Consider the following 19,884-nt stretch of genomic DNA (forward strand, 5'->3'; position numbering starts at 1 on the left):
TGATTAGTATCAGGGATAGGATGAAGGTAATGTCTCTGTTACTTTACTATTTCAATATAAAAAATTCAATTTTTGTATTTTCCAAGAAAATCAAGTTCACACACTCTTTAAAAAGTTTTTCACTAGGCTTATTATTTTAATATTCAAATTCAGGCTTCATCTCTGTGAGTTTTATGGTTTTAATGTGTTTGTTATATACAACCAGGGGAAATACAAGTTGTGTAGTATTTGATCTATGCATACCTCAGTGATAACAGTTCTAAACAAGTAGTACACCTATGTATAGCTCTATATTTCCCATGTAAATAATACTGGAATATGAGAAGTTGACCTCCACTACTTTTGGGCATAATTGGTGAAACATCTCTGCTCCCTGGCTGGATGACATCACAGAATGACAGAACCGGGAGATCTAATCTGTAAAGGGCCTTGGATTCAGATACTGTGTTTAGGAGGACAATCTTCAGAGAACTGAGAAAGGAGCTAGCCATAGAATTCTCTTCTGTTGATGGAAATATCTTTATTTCTACATGTTTATCAGCATTTTATCAGGAAAACAAAAATGAAAGGGTTATTTAAAACAAGAAACAATACACTAGAAGCTCAAAAAATATTACTGAACTTGCAAAATCTTCTGCTGTTGGGATCCAGCTGCCTGGGGAGGGACTAGGATTCTGCTCTTTGCAATCTTCTGTTAAATATAAAGCAGTCAGTTATTTTACCAGCAAAAGTGGGTTTATTTGGGAATAGTAAATTGAAGTCCATGATTTGCAAGCTATGGCAAAACCATAGACAAATCCAACAAGTAAAGGAGAGGAACATGATTTTATGCAGAAGAAAAATGATGTTGGAAGGAGTTGTTTTGAATGAAAGTCCATTGGAGAGAAGCAAAAATTCAGGGTCATTATGGTTTTCTTTTTTTAAAAATTGTTATTTATTTATGATAGTCACAGAGAGAGAGAGAGAGAGGCAGAGACACAGGCAGAGGGAGAAGCAGGCTCCATGCACCGGGAACCCGATGTGGGATTCGATCCCGGGTCTCCAGGATCACGCCCTGGGCCAAAGGCAGGCACCAAAACACTGTACCACCCAGGGATCCCTGATTATGGTTTTCATTGGTGAGTGAGTTGCACGGGTATTTGATTTCTTAGGGAAGATTCAGTGTATATCTTTTCCTGTTAGAGCCTACAACTGATCATTTTTCCTGTTGATGATTCTTCTGTTAGGCTCTGTAACGGACAATTCTTCCTGTAACTGGCATTGAGTGATAGGGCTCCCCCTTCTAGACTCCACTTTAGTGAGGTTTATCTTTATTAATTTTCACGTTTCCAATCTTACTTATTTCAAAGTTCCTGGTGATTGTGATCAACTTTTAAACAATTAGACATTAACTATTTAGGTCTTTACCTCACTTTTGTCTCCATCCATTCAAAGGAAAACTTAAGATATGCTCTTTCAAGTTATACCCATAGAGAGATTTCCTATCTTCCTTAGCAACCCCTGATTAGGGTATTAATGTAGCAGCAGCAAATCAATACTTTTCTTCTTTTATCTTTGGATCTAGAAAGAAGAGTCTCTGTAAATTAATAAGTATAGATGGAGGGAGAGGAAACAATATAAAGACAGTATGTCCTGAGCAGAGACCACCTGCTAAAGAAAGAACTTGTGTTTTCGGAACACTCTCAGACCTGACACATTTTCCACTTTCCCTTACCAATGAATGGCTACTTAGCACCTACAAATTTATGGTTTGGTGGAATAGATATTATTCACTTTAGGTTTCATAGTTAAGGGTGCTCATTGTCAAAAGGTACCATTAGCTTAAATTTCTACATCTTATATTAACTGATAATGACTTTGCATTTAACTTTATGCTGATGATAGAAACTTCTTTTTGAAAATAATTTATACAAATAAAAATGTACATAGATTTAAACAGTAGATATTGTAATAATATGAATGATTCTCAAATATAATACAATTCTTTTTTTTTTTCCAATTCATGTTCCACCTCAGCTACTTGAACCAGCCTAGAGGGGAAACCATACAGGTTCTTGATGGCAATCAAGATGATGCCCCAGGTCTCATGAGGCATCCATTTTGTGGTTATAGAGTTTACTCCACACCTGCTTGCCTGCAGATTCTGCCCAGGTGACTTGTATTGAAGTGAACAGCTCAGGCATTAAGTCCATAAGCCCTATGAAATCCCAGGGAGGTAGGTCACCCCTCAAGCACCCAAACTTCTTAGCAATAATATGCAGACATATCAATTTAGCTAAAACTGTTTTCGGATTTATATTTGATTGCAGTCAACACAACTGGGGCTTTTCTAAACAAACCTTTTATTTCTAAACAAATCTTATTACCATAAGTGAAGCTCAGAGGCTCTCTTGACTTGGCGTCATTAAAGCTCTCTTCTTGTTTCACAGGAACAGATTTCCTCTCCAGCTCTAGTCTTTAAACAATCAGTAGGTCTCTTAGGGTTAATAACGAAGAGTAGTGAGAATAGTATTTAATTTATGGGAAACATGGTACCTATTTCAGGAAGCATCCAGTCAGCTCCTAATATTGTATTCATCCTTCTGTTTTTGGTGGGAAAAATTTCCCAAAGTCTCCACTGCAACCCCATCTTCAAAAATTATTTTTTCCAGACTCAACTGCTGAAAGTAATGAATAAGAGCCAGGAGTTGAATTAAATGATCGTTTCTAAAGGGAAATCTACTTATTGAAGCTCCACTATAGACGATAGGCATTCAGATTTTCTGGCAAAAGATGAGGAGTTGGACAGAATAAGTATCTTACAGAACAAAACAAATATTTCACCTCTCTACCTTAGTGAAGCATATACCACAGTGTGACTCAAAATACCCTGAACCTTTCAACAAGAATGAGTTGAGCTCAGAGATGCATTTGGCCAGGTGAATTTTTTCTTCAATTCATACCTTCTCCTTCAGACACAGCACATGCTGATATATTCTTCAGCTCCACATTACTTTTCTTTCTTCTTTACTCTAAATAAATCCACAGCCAACTCTGACATTCGGATTTCATGAAATTTTGATGATGGCCAATGGGTGCATAAAAGAAAAATTTTAAGAACCTGTCAAAATAAGACCAATCATCTAAAGAATCCTCAGGTATTCTGACAGAATAAATATAAATGTTAAGACTTATTATCTCTATCTCTTTGGAGAGCTGAATAAAATTTTATGGAAAGAATACATATCAGGAAGATCAAAATTCTTCATAAGAGATTATTTGTGATTAACATGGCTTCCTCTACCTTAATATTTTTGGCATGAAGCCATAGAGGAAAAGCCAAAATCTTGCACATTATATTAAGATTATTTTTTATACACAGCAAAGTTCATTTGGTTAGAATTTTTAAATTTAATGCATACCACCCTATTCCAAAACAAATTTAAGAACTGAGTTGTTTATTTTAGAGCTAGAGTCTTTCAGCTAATTGAGTTACAAAATTATACTTAAAAAAAGACGTGATATCTACTTCATTGGATTAAAGATGGTATTAAAAAAAGATATGCTTATTTTGTAATGTTGGAAGTCAAGAACTAGGAAAAATAAAAATAAAGATGTGGGTCTGAAAATAAAAGTTGGGTCAGTTTGAACCTCATCAATAAGGGGACATTTCAGAAACTTGAGATCTCAAAATTAGCCCAAAATTTAAGAATGCCTCAAATGAACACTGTACTAATAAATGAAAGTTGGGATCATGTAAGAGATATTTTAAATATTCTCCACTTATTTGGATGTTTGGCAGTTTTATAATTTAAAATAAGAAAATAACTTAGCATCCATCAGTTCCACGTGTCATGTGCCCCCAAGGAATGCTTGCACACCATCACTCAGCCTGGATTAACCACTTATGTTCTGTGACTTACTAAAATGTCTAGTCATTCTTTTAACTAGAAATGAATGCTTTCCTCTGAGATTCTCTGAATGCTATTCCAAGACTTGATGTTATATATCAAGTTCCTTAGTTATGAAGGAAGGGAGATTACCAACATGCTTGATATTTTGAGGATTGCTCATATAGGGTAAAGAATGATCTCTAATACCTATATAGCCACTTATGCAGGAGGGTCTGAGACAACCATAAATTTGTTACCATTGAGGTTACCTGAGAAAGACATTGATTCTGATACATTTATTCAAACTTTGGGAATAGGAAGGACAATCAAAGACCATAGAATCTAGTTCTAGACCCCATATAACTTCTCAAACACTATCCATGTGTTGCTGCATGGACTCCTTTCCTTACAACATATGATGCATTTATTTAACTACATACTGACAATATATGTTGAAATATTACTGTATGCCAGACATTGTGTTATGTCCTGAAGATATCATTAAGAAGAGAAATTATCTCTAAACATGGAATGGTTTGAATTACTGTGTATGTGAAATGTCTTTTTTTTCTAATCGAGTATAGTTGACACACAATGTTACACTAGTTTCAAGTATATAACATAGTGATTCAGCAACTCTATACATTATGCTATGTTCATAAGTGTAGCTCCCATCTGTCACCATACAACACCATTACAATATCATTGACTGTATTCCTTATTCTGTATCTTTTATCCCTGTGATGCATTCATTCCATACCTGGAAGCATATACCTGCCACTGCAACTTCACCCATTTTGCCCATATCTCCCACACCACTACCCTCTTACAGTCATCAGTTTGTTCTCTGTATTCATGGATCTATTTCTTTGTTCTTTTGTTTTGCTTTTTAGATTCTGCATGGTAAATGATTGAGAAGCAAAAATAAAAACTCTACAGGATTAACTAATTTCTCAGAATTTTGCATGGTCTGTACTTAGCACAGAATAATCCAACATCTACTTTTCCATGTGCACTGTCAAATGAGAAGTCTACATTATGTTTCCAAACATAATGCCTGTGCTTTCATTAGAGGAAAATAAGTGTGTGTGTAGATGTGTGTGTGTGTGTATGTGTGTGTGTGTGTGTGTGTGTATGTGTATTTCTGATTCATTCAGCAGAGCAATTATACTGGGTCATACACTTTCCTTCTCTATTTTGTTTTTGCTTAATTTTAGCATTCATAGTTTGGGAGAAATCATTTAGTATTCATAGCATACAAAGAGGAGTTAAAAAAATAAATACCTCTCAGAGATATACTTTAGTCTCAAATAAAAGCAGAACCAACATGTCAGATGTTACTGAAATTGTATACCATCTTTTCTTTTTGCTTGTGGGTCTTAGTTTTACTCACTGAAGCTTGCCAACCTCAATGTGTCAAAAAACAAAAGTTACTGATAATGCCTTTCTTTTAAATCTTACTATTCCAAGTTGGGGAAAGAACTTATAAAAAAGAACTTACACAATATTCCAGAATCTTAGTCAACATATGACTCCTCTGATAGGTGAAGTATTCAAATATAAGTAAATTTAAGTGATTCCTTGTTCATTAACTAAGCAAAGTAGTCAGATGTGTATTGGAGAAATGTAGAGTAGTTTGTTGTTTGTTTGATTGTTTTTAGTTATATCTAACTCTCTTTTGAAGATCTGGCATCTTTAGAGTTACTACATGGTGTGAAATTGCATGCTAAATATAAACCAAGTTTTATAGATATGCATACCAATTTATACTAATCCTTAGAACAATCTGCTGCATCGGCCTAATTATTTTCATATAACATATGAAGAAACTAAGGTTCAAATATTTTACATGGTTTTCCAAGTTCATATAATGTATAGAATAGGGCTTATGCATCCTTTTCTATTTTGCTATATCTTCCTCAGTATTGCCCAAAGAAACTTAAAACCTAAAAAAAGAAAAATTTCAAAGTGAGTGCCAGCCAAGTTGACAAAAAACTAACCATCACAAGTATACCTCTCATTAATATAACACATGGATTTCCTTAAATGATACTAATTTCCAAACAAAAAACAATAGCAAGGCCATTCTTCCATCTGATATGATACAACTGTCCTGAAAAGAACTGAAAATGCATTAACACTTCCCTGTAAGAGGAAGCAAAGTCCTTGGATGATGTTTACTTTTCTTGATATCTCATAACTTAAATACTATGATACAAAATCAATATATTTTATGTTATATAATAAAGGGATAAAAAATCTCTCTCTCAGACATACACATACATACACATGCACACCACACACACATACACAAGCATATTTATAACAAATTAAGGAGGAAATAACTTATGACAATTAACAATCCTTGTTTCTGTAACAGGTTATATAGACGTGGCTGGTAATCATAATTCTTTTTCGAATATCATTCCATTTCCCCTTCACTTTAAGAAAGCACCTCAGCTAGTCATGATTCTTTACCTGGTGAGGTGACCCAAACCTTCATTCCTAAAGGGTCTGGGCTTTTAATAGTCCAGCCTGGATTGGATCTTAACTCCTTTGTGCAGTCGCCTGATTTCCCTAGTAGTGAGGATCAGTTCTACCTGTCAGCACAGTAACTTCCTTCTTTGTTGATTCAGAGGCACAAGGACTTAAGTAGCTGGGTGGCAGTCTAAATTTTCAGTTCAGTGGAATTGTTGTGTCTCCTGGTAGATGTGCTCTTCCTTTTGGAGCTCAGGTCTTTAGATCCACAGAGTATAAGGTTATAGAGACCAGAAGCAAAATTTGGGGGAATGGGTCACTAGGGGTAATTGTGAGTAGTGCTAATCTTACTTCCCCTCCTTAATTCCTGAACCTGTGAATCTGGGCTATTAGAGAAATGGCACCACATAATCAGACAGTGATTTAGAACCTTCTGGAGAATCTTGTCACAGCCTTGGAAGGTATTACCACCTATATGGCGTTGAAGTGAGTGTTCAAAAGGCCCTTTATGATACAAGAAATATACCTTTGACTTCCCTTCCCTTTTCCTGCCACATAGTTCCTAAAGCCCTTGGAGAGTCTGAGGTGATAAGTGTCTTTTTGTATGCTAATGAACATTCCCTGGGACTGCTGGGTAGATTTAGAATGATTAGGAACAAACCCAATTTTCAGCCCCACTCCCTGATCTCTCCGGATAAGAGAGGGGTTGAAAATATAGTTAATCACTAATGATGCATGATTTAATCATACTTACATAATAAAGCCTCCATAAAAAAACCCTAACTAAAGAGATTGCGAGAGCTTCTGGGCTGGTGAACACATCAAGGTGCTAATATGGTGATATGCCCAGAGAGGCATGGAAAGTCCATGCCCCTTCCCACATACTTTATCCTATGCAACTCTTCCTTTTGGATATTCCTGAGTGGTATTTTTGTAACAGTAAATAGGTAATTCATCAGGAACCCATAATAAACATAAATGCATAATGCCTAATATACATGGACTAATTATAATTTAACATGCATATCTAGGGAATACAGTGTCCTTCTACAAGCATTGATAGAACTAGATTTTAAAAAATTGTCTTAAGAAATAAAGCCAAGTATCAGCTATCCCGAATATATTGATAGTTAATAGACTACCTTACTGACTGCTATACGCACATTCTCTTTTTGAGGATTTATGATAGTTTTACTAATTTAGACCATATATTGGGCCATAAAGCAAATTGTGACAAATTTATATGTGATTAAAATGTGGAGAGTATGTTTTTTGAACACAATAGACTGAAAATAAAAGTCAATGAAAACAAGAAATCTAAAAACCACTCAAATATTTGACAGCTAAGTGCTTCTAAACAATTAACAGGAAAAGAATAAATCATAAAGAAAATTGGAAAATAGGTGGAAGTGAATAGAAATAAAAATTCAAATATTAAAATTTAGGGATACAAATCAACTTAAGTGTAAACTTAACTGTTAAAATATTAGAGAGAAGTGAGGAATAGAAACAGAGACTGTAGATCAATCTTTGAGGAAGTTTCTCAATGAAGAGAACAGAAAGCTTATAGATTTAATGGACTATTTAATAAAGAGAGCTCCGCTGAAAATTGTGACTCCAAAATTGGCATTTGAAGATGACATGGGACAAATAAATATTATTTAGAATTTACAGTTAATAATTATTAACATTTATTTTCTGTTTAGTAGGTGCTAAATATTTTATGGAGATCACTTCATTTGATTCTCACAAAAATAGGGAGTAGGTCCTATTTAATTTTTGTGGAGAAAATAGAGACATAAAAATATTAAAATATTTGTCCAACATGAAACTTAGGAAGTGGTGGAGCTCATTTTGGAATTCCAGGAACACAGCTCCAGAATCTAATTTTCTTTGACATCACCGTGCCTCACACTAGTTAAAAGAATCTTATAACTTGCAACTTACTTTAAAGATTATGTTATACTAATTTTCACTTATGAACCATCTGGAATCATAGAGTCTGGAAAATAAATTGGATCTGATTCATAATTTCTTCTATCCCCTACCAATTCAAGAACTGAACCATTTCGATAAAATTTATAACTAATGGCTACAGTTACCACTTAAGTTTTTTTTTTTTTTTTTGCCATTTCTGAATATTAGGAAACATAATAGTTAATGTTGTTTATGGCAATAGAACTAAAGAATTCTTGTTAGCATTGGTCTAAAATTTGTCTCTCTGCCTTCTTTCATCAGTCCTAGTTATACCATCTATAAAGACATACTCTAGGTTCTGCTCTATTAATCCTTTAAACATTTGAAGACTTACTCTCTCAATCTAAACACTTCGCTCAGAAATATATGCATACTACTTTTCCTCTTCTGTTTTGACTATTTTCAAACTAAATTTTATTTAACCAATATTTTTAGTGTCTTCTCTGAGACAATGATTCTGATAAATGCTGGGAAGACAGACTACTTTACAAAAACCAGACTAATCACTTTAATGATCTTGATTCAATGCATCTGTGGGTCTTTAAATGAAGACTCCAAGCTTCCCTGTACCAGTAGTTCTACACTCCATGAGAAAAATCATGGAAAAACAAATATCACACACCCAGTGATCCATCCAAAACCAAGGACTGCAGCCTAAATTCCAAATACCAGAGACTGAAATCTTCAGCCTTGCCTAGGGGAACACCTCGATCTTTGAACCTTTATTGTGTTGTTTTCTACAGGGCATTCTCTGTACGAATTTGTTGTGGTTATAAAACAATTAGAAAAACAGCTTACATTTGTATTTATTTTCTATTCCATACCTCTGCCCCATGTTTTTTCTCCTCAAAATCCATTCCTTTCCAAATAAATCTGTTGGAGAAGTGAAAAAAAAACAAAACAAAACAAAAAAAAAAAACAGGCGCTGCCGCTGCTGTTCTCGCAGTCTTAGAAGTGAATGAAAAGCACAAAATAGGCTATTCTGACAATGTCAGGAAAAAAAAAAATTAAAAGGACCTGTCTCCAGGATTCTAAGTATATATATATTTTTTTCTATTTCTAACTTCCATAGTGGGGCTCTATGCTGCACCTACAATAAATTTAGACATACGAAGGTAATGTGAGCAGGGAAGTTATTTGAAACTGCATAGGAAAATGCACATAACCAGTGCACTGTGAACAAATCTATGTAATTACTGGCAGATGAATATGCACTGTGTGTTACCTTCTATGTAAAATTAATCTGCATGACCAGCCAGGCTTTAAAAAAATTCCTACAATTTTAACACATGTGGCTTTTAGGGCATTGGGTTCTGTCCACATTGTTTCTTGAGTTGATTTGGGAGAAAAATAAAATAAATATTTTACTGATACAGAAGCAAATATTAACATACTTACCAAATAGGAACTGCATTACAATTTTAATTCTAAGATGGGACCAGAAGAGTCTGTCTCTGAAAAAGTGATTAATGTCAATTTTAGCATTGCATTAACTAGTATTGATTACTTTGCTGATTTATAAATGATTAGCCATAGATTAATTTCATAGTTTAAAAAAAGTGAAGAGCATAACCAAATTTTTATAGTACTAGCACACTGGTCATTAACCACTTCTCAAAAAAAAAATCAAGATACCATTTTTCAATTGCAGAATAAAAGAAAAACATTATCTCTCAGTTATAGCTCAATCTAAATCTTTTACCACATCATTCATAATGATAATCCCATAGGCAGAAGTGAAAATCACACTCATGGATGGCTTTTCTATTATAGAAAATGACTTTTTGAAAGGAAAATAAATAATCTGAACAGCACTACTTCATTTTCACCAAAAAAGCTGAGCCAAATTGAATATTCTGTATTGATTACTTATTCAATGCATAAAACTCATTAGTCTGGACATAAGTAAGTAGATAGCATGTCTTTATGTCATCTCTGACTAATAAAAATAAGTTATATTTCCTTGAAATCCTAAGACATATTCATCTGGTAAATTACAAGAGAGGCAAACTTGTGTTATGAATGACTTTAAAAGCTGCCTGAGTAAATTACTCATAAAAATTACTAAATGCTCTTTGGATGAATTAATATAGTTCTTAATGAAGTTAATGTCTCTTCCTTTTTGAAGCCATACAGATAGGAATATCCTGGTTTTCTAAAATTGATGCACTATTATTTGATCTAGTCCTTTTTGTAGATGAGACAAGCAGATTGTACAAGTAGGTACCATAATTTTGAGGTGGGCTTACCCATAGAAATTTCATTTGATATGTATAAATGGTTTTAAATATGATAAATACGATCTGATTTGAATTCTTGCAATTTCACTTGTGTCTTTGTTTTGTTTTTTTTAAGATTTTATTTATTTATTCATGAGAGACACAAAGACAGAGGCAGAGACATGGGTAGAGGGAGGAGAAGCAGGCTCCATGCAGAGAGCCCAATGCGGGACTCGATCCCAGGACTCCAGGATCACACCTTGAGCTAAGGGCAGATGCTCAACTGCTGAGCCACCCAGGCATCCCTGACTTGCCTCTTTAAGTTTAAAATATTTTCAGGAACTAGTAAGAGTCATACTAAAGAAGAAGATTATTTGTGGATCTCTAATTTTTTGACATTGTGATAACTTGTAAAGGAATGTCTATTTCATTTTAATGTTGGCACCAATAGGAGACTAGACCCCTCTGGACTAAAAAAGGCAAATTCACAAAGCAGGAAGTTAATGATTTAACTCCCAAAGTTCTTATGGTTCCCATCACATTTATATATGAAAAGTGTGACACACACACATACAGTACACACACGTTCTTTCTCCCTCTCTCTCTCTCTCACACACACACACATTGTCCTTATATATGTTGAAAACAAACTGAGAAAGAAAAAATGTAAGTTAGATGTGGAACAAAACATTTCATTTCTGATAAAAGCTGCATTGGGTGCATGAAATATATGTGTGGCCACATAATCTAATAATGAAATACACATTCATTCACAGGCAGCTCTTTGTGACTGTAATTTTCCTGCTATAACCACAGGTCCCATGTATGTGGTTTGTTGATGGAACTCTTGGTTAATAGTCTTTGGAAGTGATATTATAAACAATTGTGTAGGTAAATTATGGATTTTCATTCCTTATGACACCAATTTAGATATTTGAGAATTGGAATGTTGACCTATATGCTCAAGTAAATATGTTTTGACTCTGGTATTTCAATGGTTATTTCATAATCTGAAAGGTTCATTAATACTAAAGTTTGGGGTTTTTATAGATCACTGCCATAGTATTACTGGAATATAGCCCGGGTATGATTTTACCTCCTTGTATAAGTTGTAAATTACTATTTTTTGACAATGTAGTATGGGAAATGGAATAATAGTAAATTACTATCCTGGAGTATTATAAGATCCTGGAATGGAAATATTGATATATTCAAAGTCACTCATGACCTTCTGTGATCCAAGTGAAAGTGCACATGAGCAGCTTAGAAGGATCCACAAAGTGCAGAGGATACCGTTTTTGCAGCTGCCTCCTAAAGAGGCAGGCACAGTATTTGGACATCCTGATATACTCTCACTCTTCCCTGCAAGGACAAGATACACCTCTAGCAAACAGAAGTCCAATGTCAAGATGATGTGGGGCAGGTGGGGAGAATTGAAGAATGTTTATATATTATTTTATATGTGGAAATAATTATTAACATATCTATAAAAATGATGATAATCATATATTATTAAGATGAATAAGTCATTAGAAAGTTCAAATTTATTCTATGATCTAATTTGGCAGAATTTAAGAGCTTCATGTTCAACATTCAATAAGTCAAAAAATATTCTTTGAGGATTTACTGTTTATAGTATCTGAACACAGCAATAAAGTGGTAAGAACTAAAAGTCAAAGTACTATCTTTAATAGACTTGTATTCTTAAAAATATTATTTCATAAATTTAAGGTGGCAATAATTGCTATTAAGATAAATAAAGCTAGAAATTCAGTTTGAAAATGAAGAGAGCATGGCTTATATTTTGGATAATGGTGCCACAATAGGCTACTCATAAGTTGGCATGTGAGCCAAGGATAAAGGAAGTAAGGGGATCAAAAGGAAGTAAGGGGATCAATAGGAAGTAAAGTGATGGGGAAGAAAGCTTCTAATATGGGAAACTGGAAATGTGAGATCATGAGATAAAGGCCATTGCAGACCCTGAGTGTTTGAGGAATAGAATTGAGGCCACTGTATTTGGAGTGAAATGAATGAGGTTGAGAATGGTGGCAGGTAAAGAGAGCAGGATAACTTGATGTTTATCTTGGGAGGCTTTTAAATCATATTAATGAGTCCAGGTTTTATTTTGAGTGAAATGGAAAGCTGTCATAAGATTTCAGGAGAAGAGTGACAAGATATTAGTTATTTTAAAAGAATCATTCCAGCTGTTGTATAGCCACCAGGCTTCAGGTTTGACAGGGATGCAGGTATTAAAACTAGTTAAAAAGTTATTTCTATAGGTTAGGAGAACAATGTAGGAGGTTTGGACAAAGATGGGAACTTTGAAGATAGGAGTGGTCATATACTGGATACGTTTCAGAGGTAGCATCTTGAAGCACATTGGCTATTGGATTAGATGTGATGTATAAAATAGATGTATTAAATTTAACTCTGAAGCTTTTGACCAAAAACTAGAAGATTGGAAGGAGGTCTTTAAAAGAGGAGAGATATTCCTGAGATCAGTTTTGGACATGTTAAGTTTGGGTTGTCTATTTAATGTCAAATAAATTCATAGTTATTGAGTAGATGATGGGATGTAAACTTTATACTGTCAGGGAGAAACAATACTGAAACCTGTAAGTCTGAATGTATTTATCATACAAGCATAGCTAAAGATGAAATTACCTAGTGACCAGCCTTTAATAATCCCTTCCTCGTGCTGTTGTGGAGGCCAAGAAAATTAAGGCCACTCCACCTTAAATTCAGCATTAGCACAAGTACAGCCATCCCAAGGTCCCTGTGAATAAGAGCTGGCATTTACCTTGTTTCAGTTACAGGAAAAAACAGCTTACAGCTTAAGGTCCTAGAAAGCTCCATATTAGAATGAGAACAGAGCTTAATGCCCTTGAAAGCCCCATATCAGAATATAAACAGAATTCGAGAAATTCCTCCCCCTTCTAAAAATCCCCTAGACCAGCCCATAAAACTAATCTGGAACCCACCTCAGGGTCCAAGTCCCTGCTCCGCTGTGTGGTGTATACTTGGACCCAAGCTCGAGCTTGTAATATACCCTCGTGTGTTTGCATTGGTGTTGGCTCCTTGGTGGTTTCTCGGATACATAATCTTGGGCACAACATTTGGGGGCTCCTCCGGGATCCAAGAAACCCCCAGGACCCTATACGGAGGGTCCCAAGCATGGTGAGTGCACTCAACTTTTTCCACCTCTTGTGCGCATATTCTCTGAGAGCTCTAAACTGTACTTTTACCTGTAGGGATTCCAATCTGTATTGGGTCGACATTGGCTTAGGCGGACACGCTGGCGGGCTGTTGACCGGGGGTCTTGAGGAGACGTTCCTTGTCCCTGCCTGGAGGATGGGGTCCTCGTCTGTAAGGGGGACTGGGTCCTCATCTGTAAGGGGGACGGGGTTCTCATCTGTAAGGGGGACGGGAGTCCTCTTCTGTAAGGAGGGCAGAGGTCCTCGTCTGTAAGGAGGGCTGGCTGCCAGCCCTTCGGGTTACTTTCCGTTTTGTCTCCGCCTGCACTGGAACGTTTGTCTGTGTTACTCTGTCCTTGTTAACTGTGCGTTTGTCTTTGTTACTGTGTCTTTGTTAACTGTCATAACTATTTACATAAGGAGAGGGAGATTTCAAACTTACTGCATGTCAGAATGGATGACCTTTGAGGTAGGATGGCCCCAGAAGGATCTTTCCACCCACTTATTATCTTACAGGTTAAGGCCATGATCTTCAGGGACAAACCTGACAGCCATCCTGACCAGGTGCCGTACATCCTGATCTGGCAGGTCATGATCGAGAATCCCCCTCTCTTTGGCTAAAACCATTTTTACCCCCCAAAGCAGGACCCACCGAGATTCTAGCCCTGCGGATAGCTGAGAAGGAGACCAACTCTATGCCCCAAGTGCCTCTTTATCCGGTCTTCCAGGATTCCTCCCCTGATACTCTCACCGCCCTACCGGGCACCCCCTCCCTCATGCACCCCTTGGAGGCTCCTGGGGCTGCAGAAAGGGTGTCCCCCTTCCCTCCCTGCGCATGGGCCAGCAGCGGAGACACGTGGTCAGGCCCACCGGCTGACCCCACCTCCAAATGCAGGGCCGGGGGACACCACCACCCTTCCTCTCTGCACCAATGGGCCCCCCCGACGAGACTGGCGAACAGCTAATGTTATATTGGCTGTTCTCCACCAGTGATTTATATAATTGGAAAACCCAAAATGCAAAGTTCACGGATAGTCCGAGAGATCTAATCGGGCTTTTAGATATTGTTACCCACCAGCCTACTTGGGATGATTGCCATCAGCTCTTGAAGGTTCTCTTGAACACAAGAGAGAGAACAAATTCAGGTGGAAGCCCTGAAGTCTGTCCTGGGAGAGGACAGACAGCAGACTCAAACCCACACCTCATAAATGCTACCTTCCCCTTATCCCATCTTACCTAGGACTACAACTCGACTGAAGGTAAGGAGAGACTCCGGGTCCATCACCGGACTCTAATGGCAGGTCTCCAGGCTGCCACACACAAGCCTACCCATCTGACCAAGGTCTATGATGTGAGACAGGGTAAGGATGAGAGTCCAGCAGCCTTCTTAGAGACAATCAAGGAGGCTTTAGGCAGTACACCCCTATGAACGCAGAAGCCCCGGAAACAAAGGCCACAATTATCATGGCCTTTGTTAACCAGTCTGCTCTGGAGATTAAAAAGAAATTGCAAAGAATAGAGAGACTAGGAGAGAAGAGCTTGCAGGACTTAGTGATAGTAACAGAAGGAGTCTATAATAATAAAGAAAGTCCAGAAGAACAACAAACCAAACTAAGTGACCAGCAGACCTGAAACCTGGCCAAGATCCTGCTGGCCACAACCATGGACGACCCACGGGAAAGATGGAGGCACCTCAAGAAGCTGGCTTCAGGGACAGGTAAGGAGGATGGCCCTGGTCCCTGTCGGGAGCACCCTAAGCTGAACAAAGACCAACGTGCTTTTGCAAAGAAAAGGGCCACTGGGTGAAAGACTGCTCCAACAAAAGATCTAAGGCCCCTGCCAAGATCTTGGAAATGGAGGACCTGGACGACTAGGGGAGTCGTGGTTCGGCACCCCTCCCTGAGCCCAGGGTAACTCTTAGAGTGGAGGGGCAACCCGTTGAATTCCTAGTGGACACTGGGGCTCAACATTCAGTTTTATTACAACCCCAAGGGAAATTGGCAAGCAAGACTTCATGGGTGCAGGGGGCCACGGGCACCAAACAGTACTCATGGACTACCCGAAGAACTGGGCATCTTGGCATGGGCCAGGTATCCCATTACTTCATGGTCATCCTTGAGTGTCCCTACCCATTGTTAGGTTGGGATTTGCTCACCAAGATGGGGGCACAAATTCATTTCTGCCCCAAAGGGGCAAAAAATCCTAAACAAAGAGGGGCACCTGATTCAAGTGCTTGTCCTGAATTTAGAAGACGAATATTGTCTCCACCAAATGCCCTCAGCCCCAATGACTGACACTGACCATTAGCTGCAGGAATTTCCCCAAGTATGGGCAGAAACTGGGGGAATGGGGCTGACCCAGCATCGACCGGCCATATATATAGAACTAAAGCCAGGGACAGACCCTGTCAGGGTCTGCCAATACCCCATGCCTCTCATCTCCCTAACCCAGACTGGAATCCCCCTCTGCATAACTGTCAAGAAATTTTGGCACAGGTGCACAGAATCAGAGATCTCCAGGACCAGCCACGCCAAATGCGACACCACCTGGTATACGGACGGCGGCAGTTTTGTCCAAGAAGGAATCAGATACAAGGGGGCAGCCATAACCATGGAAACAGAGGCCCAATCCGGGGGCACCAACCCTGCTGGACACCCCCAACTATACTGATGCCGACTTACACTGGATCAAACGCTTGCCTGTGACCCAGTGCTTGCATGGCTGGTGGAGGGCCGCAGACTCCAGCATCATCCTGCCAGAGGAACTAGGACGGCGAGTCCTACCAAAATGCTTCGGAGTACTCACATGGGAACAAGAAAGATGGAAGACCTCATACGACATGCAAAGATCACTATTAAAGACTCTCGAGCAAAGATCAAGCAGATTGTGGTGAGCTGCCGTGCATGCCAGTTAACTAAAGCCGCCTCCCATGGATCTAACCTGGGCACCTGGCTCCAAGGGGACCGCCCAGGAGCCTACTGGGAAGTGCACTTGACTGAGGTAAAACCTGGAAAATACAGATATAGGTATTTACTAGTGTTTGTAGAGACTTTTTCAGGATGGACAGAGGCATTTCCCACCAAACACGAAACAGCACAGACCGTGACCAAGAAACTGCTGGAAGACATCTTACCGAGGTATGGTTTTCCTGTTAATATTGGATCAGACAACAGCCCAGGATTCATCTCTAAGGTAACACGGGCAGTGGCACTAGTACTTGGGGCAGATTGGAAATTACATTGTGCATATAGGCCCCAGAGCTCAGGACAGGTAGAGAGGATGAACAGAACATTAAAGGAGACCTTAACTAAATCAGCCCTGGAGACTGGCGGGGACTGGGTGACTCTCCTCCCCTTCGCCCTATATAGGGTGAGGAACTCCCCATATAAGATGGGACTGACTCCCTATGAGATCATGGTCGGTCTTCCTCCACCTGTTATCCCCAATTTAAAACCTGAGGTGCTTACTAAATTTGATGATCACCAACTTCTTTTCTCCCTCCAAAAGTTACAATGAACCCATGAACAGGTGTGGCCTAAGCTGAGGGCCCTCTATGAGACTGGGCCACCCCCTGACCCCCATCGATACCGACCAGGCGATTGGGTGTACGTGAGAAGACATCAACAGCAGACACTTCAGCCTCGCTGGAAGGGACCCTACCTCGTGATCCTGACCACTCCCACCCCTCTCAAGGTCGACGGGATTACTCTCTGCGTCCACTACACCCACGTCCAGTCAGCTGACCCACATGCCGTTCTCAAGGACTTTGTTCCAGAATGGAAAAGCCAACCAGACACGGACAATCCCCTAAAGCTAAGACTGTGCCGTTCTCACTTATTTCCCACCTCCAAGACTTCCCTAGGCTGAGGTTGTCCTTCAAAATAGAAGGGGATTAGACTTAGTCTTCTTACAACAAGGCGGGGGGGCGGTTATGTGCTGCCTTAAACATAGAATGTTGCTTCTTCACTGGGATGTAAACGGGAGCAAGAAGAGCAAAAATGCTGGTTTGAATCTGGTTTAATCATTCCCCCTGGCTCACTCTGAGAGCAACCTGGACCCATGATTGGGTCCTTCCTTAGGTTCCTCTGAGAGGGGGAAATGTGGAGGCGGAGAAAATTAAGGCCATTCCACCTTAAGTTCAGCGTTAGCCCAAGTACAGCCATCCCAGGCCCCTGTGAATAAGAGCTGAAATTTACCTTGCTTCAGTTACAGGAAAAAAATAGCTTACAGTTTAATGCCCTAGAAAGCCCCACATTAGAATGAGAACAGAGCTCAAGCCAGTGGCAGGAAGCCCCATATTAGAATGAGAACAGAGCTTAATGTCCTTGAAAGCCCCATATCAGAATGTAAACAGAACTCGAGGAATTCCTCCACCCCTTCTGGAGGTCCCCTAGACCAGCCCATAAAACTAAGTTGGAACCCACCTCAGGGTCCAAGTCCCTGCTCTGCTTGTAATAAGTCCAAGTCCAAGCTCAAGCTTGTAAATAAACCCTCGTGTGTTTGCATTGGTGTTGGCTCCTTGGTGGTTTCTCGGATATGTAATCTTGGGCACAACACTGCTCATACCCTTATATAGGCTTCCAAACTGTATCTCGATTGACCTCTGTGACCAGTGGCATACAACATAAATTATTGTTGTGTCATTTCCAATGTTAACTCATAAAAAACAATGTATCCACTGCCTCCGTCATGGGTCATTTTCTCTGGGGAATCCAGTGACCAGTCCTAAGAACACTCTAAAGAGTCTCCTATGATAAAGAACTGAAGGCTTTTACCAAAATCCGTGTGAATGAGCCATCCTGTAAATGAATTCTCCTATTCCCATCACACTTTCAGAAGATTAAAGACTTGGCCAATATCTACTGTAATCTCATGAGACCTGAGCTAGAATTACCAGATAAGTCACACTTGCATTTCTGACTCAGGGAAATAATAAAGACATACGTCTCTTGTTTCATGGCACTAAGTATTGAGGGTAATTATTTTTTTAATAATACCATTACCTTCTTACTTACTTAATTAATTAATATCTATTGGAATATACTGAGGGCAATTCTCAATGCAGCAAAAGAAAACTAATATAGACTACGTGAAAGTGGAGTACTGGTATAACAAAAACCTAAGTTTTGGGTGAGGCTTTGGAACCAGGCAGTGTTAGGGGCTAAAAGGAATTTGAGAAGCACATTAGAAAAAGAGTAAATTGCCTTGAGCAGACTATTATTAGAAATCTGAACTTCGAGGTGGCTGCCAATGAGTAATTAAAGGGAAGAGAAGAATGTTTACTTTGAAACTGAAGGAAGAGGGGTTCTTATTAGGTAGTGGCAAAAGTTCAGCAACATATTCATCAACAATTTTACAGCAAATGCATCTGAAGAACTGGATGATTTTGCTAAGGAAATTTCCAGCCGACACACTGACGTTGAAGATGCCATCTGATTTCTTCTCATTGCTTATGACAAAATGCAAGAGAAAGGAGTTACACTACAGAAAGGGACATAAACATAAAAGAATCAGGACTTGGTGGTTTAAAATTTTCTTGTTCTCTATAGATGTCAAATGATGTTATAATTAAGAAATAGTTTCTAGGCAAGTACCAAATTTAGGGCACTGCCCGTAAAACAAAGGCAAAACTGAGTGTGTGATTTTAAAATCATTTTTAAGTTCTCAGAAACTATGAGGAATAAATGTACGTTTTGTGTTGCTAAATGTTGAAAGTAGCTAAGAATACAGTTTAGTGTTAAAAAAAAGTAATAAAAGGATTAAAAAATAAAAAACAAAACAAAATACAATTTAGTCACGTATACACATGCATACACACAACAAAGGTCTTCCTTTTTTTAAAAAAGATTTTATTTATTTATTCATGAAAGACACAGAGAGAAAAAGGCAGAGACATAGGCAGAGGGAGAAGCATGATGTGGGACTCAATCCTGAGACCGCGGATCACGCACTGAACCAGGGGCAGGTGCTCAACCGGTAAGCCACCCAGGTGACCCAACAAAGGTCTTCTAAAATATTGATGGCAGTGTTTTCATAGAATACACATTTGATTCTCCCAATCGAATAAGAGAGCTTCTCAGAACCTTGAGAGGATCGAGATGGTGACTTTTCCATCTCCCCAAAACACCAAATACATAGCTACAT

Source organism: Vulpes vulpes, chromosome 14 (genome assembly GCF_048418805.1).
Source record: "Vulpes vulpes isolate BD-2025 chromosome 14, VulVul3, whole genome shotgun sequence".
NCBI classification, from domain to species: Eukaryota; Metazoa; Chordata; class Mammalia; order Carnivora; family Canidae; genus Vulpes; species Vulpes vulpes.